The following is a 10,541-nucleotide window of genomic DNA, read 5'->3' as shown; positions in this document are numbered from 1 at the left end:
AATCATAAGCAGGAGTATGCGTTGGAACTCAGAGACCCTAGAAACTATCCCTGGCACTGCAATTAGCTGTTTGGGCCGTTAAACTCCAGGAATGTTTGAGGGTTGGTCGGATTGCTTTTTTTTTTTTTCTTTTTTTCCTTCCGTCACTAAATTGTAAGGGCCCAAAAATCAAGCAGCTAAATTGAGAGTTGGGAAAGTTAAAAGCCTAGAAAAGGTCTAAATGAAACTGTACCACACCCACCATAACAGTTCTACCACTGATTTCAGTGGCGTAAGGAGTCTTTTGACTCAAAATTCAAGTTTGTCTCGTTAGAATAGTTTGTGCCAGGCTTCAGTGCTCGAACTATGACCTACTGCAATCCCGTATTTAGCTGACTCTAGAAGCTGGGTCTTTCTTGTTCTCTAGTACCCATTTTTTTGCATGAATGGGCTAGGATCAAAGTCAAACATATTTTCAGGTTATTCATTCTGCTGTAGTCTGCGAGGTACCCTGCTCCATGCTGCAGCAACCTCTTAATTATTGATGTTCATTATACTCTTCTGTCTCGTATTCAGGGTAGATGGTTTGTTTAACTGTCCTCTTCCCAAGATCCAGAGAATCACCAATAAATTTCCTCTAATCTGTGCAGAATGATTTTGGAGACATGGATTTACAGATGCAAGCAGTTGAAAGCAAAATCTCTCTCCAGCACATGGCTGTCTTTTGGAGCCATGAAGTTTGAAATCTGACAGGGTTGTATCATTCTAGCTGAAAAATACTGTTTTCAATAGACCAGCCTTTGTCTTTCAGGCCTCTTTTCCAGTCCTGTGATAGCCCAGCTTCAATTTAATGTTATTTTTAGAGACAATAAAATAATGTAATAGCTGCATCTGAAAAGGTGTTCTGTATTGAATATATTTTTCCTGTTAGCTTTCTGATAGCTTATTTTCTGAGGTTTTAGCTTCTCATCCAAAGCCTATGGAAGCAACATGATGACTTTATTACAGAAGTACATTGCTATGATAAGGTTGCAAATCAAGCTCCCCCAGGCGTTAATGCTGCCAGTGCCTCCGCATATTTTGCTGAACTTCTGCAAAGTCAATACTGTTATATTAGGATTTCAAAGAAACAGAAATGGATCATAAGGAAGAAGCTGTCAAAACTTCAGTTTCAGCTGGGAACAGGTTCTTCTTTATTTTTTTCCCCTTAGTGGTTATATCAATTTTTGTCTGCTTGTTTGTTTTTTGTTTGGGACCATGGCAGCACAAGTCCTGAAAATGCATTGCTACAGATAAAGGTCTAGCAGTTTTATTTCAGCAAGATTCAAAATCCACATTTATGTTGGTAGGATGAGAACCTTGTGTAGGTTTTCCCTTCTTTTGATGGAGTGTCTCTTGTACTCCAAGCACAAACCAGGAGTGGAATTCTCAATGCAAAGTTCAAGTGTGATTTTTTGGGGTGTTTTTAAACAGTAAGGAATATTCTTACGCATAGTATAAGAATATTAAATAGCACAAGCAATATGTATACTAAATATTATTTTGAAATAGTAGACTTTTGAGAGAGGTATGAGCATGAGACCCCATCTTTTGTTCTAACAGTCTCTCTGAGGTAAATGCAGTGAGAATTTGAGATTATCTGCAGTATTGAGGAATGATCCTTTCATGTATGATGCTGTCATAGACAATGAGAACTAACAGTTGTGGAAAGTTACAGTGTGTACTCAATATTACAGGTATACAGACATACTGTGTGTCTGTGTATATATAGACATATATATAGTGTTGTGTGTATTTTAGCCCGTAAAATTGCTTTGCTTGCATTAGTAAGAAAGTTAATATTAAGCTTTATGTCTGGAAGTCCTTAACACATTTCCAGAATGTGTTTGGAACATGGTCTTGCAGATTTGCTGGATGGCAATTTTTGTGACTTTTCGTGTGTTATTTTAGCCAGTCCATTGAGCAGGAACATTTTATAAGTGATCTATGACTTCATCTCTTTTTCCACAACACAAAAAATGGGAGTAAAGCTGTAATGAAAAATAGAGCAGCAATTAGGTGAGTTTGTTTTCAGTTATTCATAAGGCTTTTTAGATTGTTGATGTTGTTGATGTAAAACCAATTATTATGCTAATGCTTTGTATGAGTCTTAATAGTCCCCCTGTACAAATAAAAATGAGCACAATTTATAAATGAAATGACTGTAAGTAAATCTGTGTGAGAAGGATTCATTACTGAAAAGATCAGTTACAGAAGGGGTAATTTGCCAAGTTCAGCCTTCACATTCAAATATTAGATTTAAGATGCAGATCAAAAACTCATCATTAGTGTCTGAGCTTTTGTTGGCTGTCTCAGAGCAACAGTGTCCAGCAGCTGCTTGTTTCCTAGTGGATTCCTACCATACAGTCTTAAAATCCAAAGGAAAATTATCTTCCAGCACAATCCCGTGGGCTTCGAGGGGAACATAGAAACCTCTGTAAGCACAGGAAATCAAATCCCCCATAAAAGCAAGAAGTTTGCTTATTATGATTTCTACCAGAAGAAGAAAGAACAAAGTGCTGTTGTCAAATTTGGTTTCACCAAGGTCTCTGTCTGCTGAGAAGTCTACACTTCATATGGCTCCGTGCTCTCAAGTCAGGTCACCACTGAGGGAGTGAGGCTGTGGGCATGAAGGTCCTTAGCTTTTTAAGGCCTCTGTGAACTTTGCCAGGCTGCTCAGGACCACCCTGGCATGACAGCAGAATGAAAAAAATAAGGTTAGATGTCTACAAATGTAACAGCCAGACCAAATCAGTATGTTTGCAGTCACTCGCATACAATGGAAATGTCCTTACAGATGTCTAGAGTAGAAGTTCCATGGAGAAAATTTTGAACTCAAACTAGGCTGTGCCATGGTGCCACTTCAGTGGTTCAGATGAGGAGAAACTCCAAGTCCCACAGATACAAGTTTCTGGATTTGCTAGTCCCCCTACAAGAAACACCAGTATCGAAAAAAATCACTCCAAATGATTGCAGCTTTGCATTTACAGCATTCTTTTAATAAAATATTACATTCTGATGTTGTCAAAATCAAAAGATTTTACTTCTTCATTTTGAAACAAAATAATTTTTGAGTATTGATTTAAATTTAAGAAAAGAATCATATTAACTCCAAATATTTTATTTGACCAAAAGAATTCTGCTGTTTTCTGTTTTGAGGTGAATGAAGTATTTCAGTTTGAAATCAGTTGCAGTCATTTACCTTTTTCATGTTACTGGAAAGAAAGTAAAGAAAGCCGTTGATGTTCATGAATAGCTGGTCTGATTTGGTTTGGTTTACCACTGAACCAAAGATGTGAGAATTACTTGGCCTGCTCTGCTTCTTAATACCAAATTCTTATTTGCTCTCTAGGTACAGAAAATTATCCAGCATCTGTCCTAGAAACTTGTATTTCCATTGGTTTGAAAGGAGTTTGTAGAAAATTTAGTTATTCATCTTAGTCTTGCTTTTGAATGTTATTCATCAAGATATCAATTGCTGAGCGTTGCCTAACTCTCTCTCTCTCGTTGAGGTGGTAAAAGTTTTTATTGTTCTGTCTCATGAATTTACATTTCATGATCCTGAAAAATTAATTCTTCATCAGCAAAAGCATGTGAAAGCAGTTGCTGTACCTTACAAATACCTGAGAAAGGCAAGTACCAATGAGTTCTGATTAGACAAGTAGTTGTTGGCAATGCACCCTGAAGTTAAAACTACTCTAAGCAAACCTAATAATCAGTTTAGAAATACAAACGGCTCACATTTTTGAATAATAGAATTTTGTCTTTTTTCTCTGTCTTTTAATCATTTTTTGAAATGCAACTTTGAAAAATCTGACCACATTCTAGCTGTATAAGTAAACACTAATTAGTTGAAATCATAGGCCTGTGCCGATGTGATCTGATGATCTTACATTGAGACTACAGATGAACCTGTATCAGACTGCACTGTGATTATGTACAGGGAAATGAAATGCTCCTTCATCTAATCAAATTGTCCTTACAAGCATAAATTTAGCTTAATTTGTTTAAACACAAGAATCAGATTTTACAAATTAAATACAGCTATAAAATATTAAATGTATTTCTAGACATTTTCATTGACTAACCGAACAAAGATGATGCTGAGATGTTACAATAACAGAGAGTTTACATATAACAGTGTGGGTGAGAGCCTCAGCTGTTAACAATCAATAGCCTGTCAAGTTCCTCAGCAGAGTTGTCACAGTTTTCTCTGGTGCCAGATTGTCAGGCTGAAAGGGTACAGCAGGTTTTGGGGAATTGCAGCGTGATTTTCACAGCTCATTACTGGTGTCAGTGGACTGTGCAAGGTGAACAGTAGTACAGCCTTCACAGGTGGGGCTTCCTTTGCAGGAATCAAATTCCACAAGCAGTGTATTTAGAATGGTTGAAAAGAACTCCAGGGCGTCCATGTTCAGAGTTAAACATGATCAGTTTGTCCAGGATAGCAGAATAAGCCCCATCTGGCTAAGCAACGATGCACCAGTTCCCACCAAAAATCAATGGACTGCACTGACTGCCTTTGGCTTCCTCACTTTCTGGACAGGGTTTCAACAGCATCGATACATGGTTTTAAATTTCCATTCCTTTTTCCTGAGTAACAGCTTTGTTCTGGGAGATTAATTTTTTCTCTCGTTGATTTAATTAGAGCAGAGGGAAAACAGGTTGAGTATTTTAAATGTAATCCCATTTTTGAATGGAATAACTATAAATAGCATCGGATTTTTAAGTGCAACCATAAAAAATATGTTGAATAATGTAATCTGGTCCCAGCTTCAGAATCTGATTCTTTTTAAGTGCATTCAGATTTGGAATGTGTTTTGGCAAAGTAATCCACTTCGAAGCAAATAAATCAGATTGTTCTTGTAATCAATTTATTCTGTGTAAGAAGTTTTTTAACAATCTAATTATGATTTTAGGAAGTAATTGTTTTTAAAACAATCTTAAAAATATAATCCCAGAACAAATTCTTGCTTTTTGGCACTAGCCCATATTGATCTTCAAACAGGTCTGGGTGGGGTTTCCCCTAAGCCTTGTTCTCGTGGTGTAAATTACTCCTTATACAAGGGAAAATCTCACCCAGGAGTTTTCCTCTCTGCTGAAGTTACAGAGTTCTCACTATATACATTGGGCCTGTTGGACTCACCAATGTATTAGTGCATTTTTACAATGATACAAAACCTGAATCCGAATAGGAAAATCCCGAAGGATTTTTTGTCAAGCACTGGAGCTGGAGTGTGGCCTGCCTGCTTCATCCTCAAAAGAGCCCATAACTTTTGAAATTGCAGGCTTGCCACAAAAAAAGAAAAACAGTCCAGCTGTGTCACACTGCTAAGTACTGTTGTTATTTCTCTTTATAAACTAGGTGGAGCTTGTTCAACAGCCAAAGATGATCTCTGGGAAAATCCAAAGGAAGCACTAAGGAACAAAGCATGAGGAAAAACTTTGCTGCTGAGCTCCCAGTAAGAATGTGCTGATCCTGGATTGCTTTTCTGCCTTCTGTCATCCTATCAGTCTTAAGAGGTGTTGAACAACCTTCTAATCAAGAGTAGCTGCTGATTTTTGTTCTTGTGCTTTGAGGTGTTTCTAAAGCAATATATTTCCAATGATTTTAAATTTTTGTGAGAGAAACTGTATTAAAAGTAACAAGAAGAGGGCAAATAAGACTTTCCTTTAGCTTTTGCTTTTATTTTCATATGTGCATTGTTACTGCTGAAAGCCACAATGAATTTTAGGATGACTGCAAGTAGGTATCAAACACTATTCTGTGAGAATAATTTTAATTGTTTTTGGTTATCAGACTTCCACATTAGTTTTAGCTAGTCACATACAGTTTCAGGATTAAATATGATCAAGGATTTTCTGGGCTGAGTGGTGAGTTTAGACTACGAGGTATTTCCATAACAGTCAAGCACGGTTACGTGGGTATGGCAGCAGCAGAGGCTTAGTTCATCCCTGCTAGGTTGCATCTCAGATTTCTTGTTACCCCTCCATAGCACTGGCAGCTCAAACAGTGCTGCTACAACACAGCCCACATACTCTTTATTCTTGATTCAGAAGACATAAGTAGCTGTTGAACTTTATGACCAAGTCTTGCTGCGTTTACTGGGCACACAAAAACACCAGTGAACCAAAAAATAGGTTTATTTATCTCAAAATGTCCTGGTTCTGCTCTAAACCCACTGTGTGGTACCCATGAGCACGTCTGCTGTTGTCTCAAGAGCTTGGAAAAATAACAAACATGCTGTGTAGTGAAGCTGTTGATGACCTTTCAGGACAACTAATTGAGTTACTAACTGACAAAAAACACAAGTCCCAGGAGAGGCTGTGCCAGGAGGGTACTTACCTCTTTCATAACCTTAAGCTCTGAAATGAATATTGCTTTGCTTTCCACCTACTAAGTACATAATTGTATGAGGGTTTTTTTTGTTTGTTTTTTGTTTTTTTTTTAGAGAGAGAGAAATCAAATGCACAAAATACTGCATCCATGTAGATTACAACCATCTAAATGGATCTGAACTTGCGTTGCTGAAACCAGGGGATAGCTGAAAATTGATTTCTGGAGGAGCAGAACTAGGCATGAAATGAAAAATAAACCTCACTCACTGGACTATTTGCATGCTGAGAGCGTTATATTTTTCAGGAAATGACAAAAGTGACTGAAAGAGGTGTGGGGTACGTTTGGGGGGTTTATTTATATATAATATTGTTTTAATTATTCCTTTGGTGATTCATTCCAGAGAGAAAGTCTTTAGGCTACCTCCTGTCCAACGTGTTGTACTTGAAGTAAGCAACAGAGATGTCAGACTGGAACTGCATTATCTACCTTGGGAGGCTCTCCAGTACATTCTCATCAACAGCTGCTCTGAATCCTACTTTCTGGGGGCAGCTAATTACATTGTGGTGAGCAAATGAGAAACTTCTCCAGATTTCATTGCTGCTATCATAAAAATCACCAGCCAAGTGGTTTTTTTCTGTGTGTGCTGGCAGAAAGCTGCTGCAGTATGCTGTGTCCAGTCAAAAGCTTGGCATACTTTTTATTTGTTTATTCTAGGACTTAGAGGACGAATTACCTGTCTGACCTATCTGTGTGTATATTGCCCATCACTGTTGCACCGAATAATGGTTGAGGACACTTCCAAACAGTAGCAGCTGTGCTGTATGTCTCAAAATGCATTGACAGAATGCAGGCCAGCCAGGTTGGATGTCACTCGAATTGTTGCTGTAAACCCCTGACTGCTCTTAGGATTTTACCCCGGTTTACTCTGGGAAATGGGCCAAATCTGGCTGCCTTGCAAGCTTGTGAGCAAACTCACTCATTGATTTCAGTCTCTCCAAACTGGATTGAAGATGGGCTCTCTTGTTTTCATATGCTAGAAACTCCATGTGTTCAGAGTGGCACACTTGTGGGTTGTTTTTTGTTTGTTTGTTTTGTTTTTTTGTTTTGGTTTGGTTTGGTTTTTGTGTGTGTGTGTGTGTTATACAACTCAAAAGCCACTTACCAGTCAAGGCAGTGTGAGAAATTAGAGAAATTATTTGCACTGTGGGGAGAGAAGACAGAAGATGCTGTGCCCTGCTACAAAGACATGAAGTTCCTCAATACCCAACCCAAACGTTCCTACTCTGAATCTCACTGTATGTGCTCTTGAAGTGAAAATTCAAAGAACTGAGCACCACATGGTGTTTTTCTCCAGGTTTTACTGGGAATTCCCTGTGTTTATCATTGTCCTGTCCATCTTAATTTCTCTGACTGTGTATAGGGGCTTCCATGTACCTCTATCCACAGTTATCTTTGTTCATGCTCTTGACTGAAAAATGGTAAGAGCAAAAGCAGAACCACTAAAATAGCAGTCAAATCAGAAGAATGCAGTAATTCTCTTTTCATATTACCATAACATCAGCTAATAGTGTCACTTCAGGAATTCTGCTGCACACCCTTTAAAAAAAAATGTTAAAATGAGAGGTGGACAGTCTATAATTACTTTGAGTATATGCTTTTTCATTATGTTGTATGTAGTTTATCAAGCCGGGGAGGGTAATCTCCTAACAGTGAACTCTACAGAATTTAGTCTGGGGAGTTGGTTCTGGGTCTACAATAAGACACGATAGACAGGGAGAGAGGCTGTACTTGACTTGTGCAACAACACTGATGCCAGATTGGATAGTTTACCTCTGAGTAATTTCAGAGTTTAGGTTCAGTTTGCAAAATTGACTTGAAAGCTTTCAGGTACTCCTAACATGTAGCAATTTAGCAGTCTACCTGAAGAATCAGTCATACATTGATATGGCAGAGATGCATGGGCTCTAACAGCTTGGTTCTGCCTCTCCATAGTCCATTACTTCCACAGCTGCTATCTCTGCTAGTTTCTAGCATCATCTCTTGTCATTTCCTGACTCTGATCCTTAATTATACAGTTTATTGCCTCTGTGTATTTATATACAGTCTATATATGCTATGGTCTATATGTATGCTTATGTATATCCTTTATTTAGTTAGGTCTTAGTTTATAAATATTTTCCCCTTGCTGGACTCAGTGTCCCAGGTGGCAATACTAAAATGCTGTACTGTGATCATAGTAGATTCTCCTAAACCTGTAGTTCATACATTGTGTTGCTACCTTCCAGAGCATGGACTTTGTCTCACCTCATCTTTGTCACCATGTTTCATGGCAATGACTCTATAGCTTGAGTTTTCATTGATCAGAGCTGATGACACATGGCTGAACTGCATGTATTTTATTCATGTAATTGTCTGTCAGATATTACAGGTGACATTTATCAGCACCAGGTTTATGAAAATCTTCATATTTTTATTGTACCAATTCTCATACTGTGTTTAACTCCATGACCTGAAAAGAAAGACCTACTGTTGCAGTTTCCAAAATGATTGGTGCCGTAGAATGGAGTTATATATTAATCTTTGGTGGATTATCCATTCTCCTAAGGCAGTGAACCAGAAATGCAGTCATTTGTACTCAGTGCTCTTTCTGTCTTCTCACGACTTTTTCAGTAATTGTGCCTTTCTTCAGAAGGTAATTGGAGAAATGTAATCTTCACTCTCAGGAGGAAATAATCCCCACCACAGAATGTGATGTGTGATGCTAATGAAGGGCTATGACTGCTCAGAGAGCTAGAGGCAATACTTGCCAGCAACTACTACACAAGATACGTGTGTAAGAGTTAAAAGAAGTCTCACCTGATCACAAATAACATCTCCAGGTAAGGACAACCTATTCAAATACCCTCAGAAATTAGTTTTTATTTAGTGATTGTTGAAACACTTATTCTTCTCAAATATGCAAGATGATTTCTGCTAATGTTAAAAGAAAAATCTATAATGCAGCATTTTATTCCTCTTTCTTCATATGATTTTCACTTTTATGAAGGAAAGTGGACTACCAGAGAGCAGTTGTACTTTTCTGCTTTGTGTCAAGCAGACTGAAGAAGTAGCTTCTTTCTGGAAGAGTGTTTTCCAGGTGTGAGTCTCCAATCACTGTCTCAGATCTGGGAGAAAAATAATGTGGTAGCCAATTTCTTCACAGCTTTCACTGATTTATTGTGAGTTTGGGAATTGGACTTTTCTTTCATGAACTATTAAGAATAAAGATAAGAAGCAATATGTTATAAGCACAGTAAAAAAAAAAATCTAAAAAAGAAAAAGCCTCTCTATTTTAGTCTTTGAGACTGAATGTACCGTGAGCACCATGTTCCCATACATACAGCTCTAATTGGCTTCACTCTTTTGCAAAGTATTTTCATTGTGATGCATAACTATGAATTTTATTTTGTGAAACCAAGTTCATCTGTTTATGTTTAGGGATAAATACAAACGTAGCAAAAACATTATTCCAGTAAGCAAATCAATAAGAGAATGTGAAAAACCACCTTTGAGTTATTCATGATACTTTGCTATCTGACTAATATGTTAAGGTAAATGCCATGGGGGGATTGCAATCTTCTGTTTGGACAAAAGGAAAGGAGAGCAAACAGTGCAATGTGGAACATACTTATGCTTTGTGTTTTTTGCTTTAGCAAAAAAATAACAGCATGGATATTTATTGCCTCTCTTCCATATTGGCTTAATGCACAAACTCCATCACAGCTCCTTTGCCCCTGCTTGCTGGTGATTACCCTGGGCTTTGAATAGTTGTGCGTGATCATTATGTCCTGAATTCCAAGGCCAATACCAGAGACAGATGATGGCAGCCATCCTGTAATCAAATCCGTGTTTGCAATTGGTAGCCTTGTATAGGTAGGTAAGACTCCCGTGGTGCCTACAACATGGGAATATTGGATCCAAACCCTGACAATTGGAGAGCTGGATGGAGGACCTGATGCCACAGTAAATCTCATAGATGGGAGCAGGGAATAGTAATGGGAGGATAAGAGCTATAAAAAGACCAGATTGGTCTTTAGGTTAACTGCAAGGAGGTCATCATGGATCTCTGGAATACTTTTGGTTGGTGGCATAAACAAAGAAATTCCTGAGATGATTTGGAAGAGGTCTGTGTTGCTGCTGGCAT

Source organism: Cygnus atratus, chromosome 15, assembly GCF_013377495.2.
Source record: "Cygnus atratus isolate AKBS03 ecotype Queensland, Australia chromosome 15, CAtr_DNAZoo_HiC_assembly, whole genome shotgun sequence".
Classification (NCBI taxonomy): Eukaryota; Metazoa; Chordata; class Aves; order Anseriformes; family Anatidae; genus Cygnus; species Cygnus atratus.
This window is presented reverse-complemented; position numbering follows the sequence as displayed.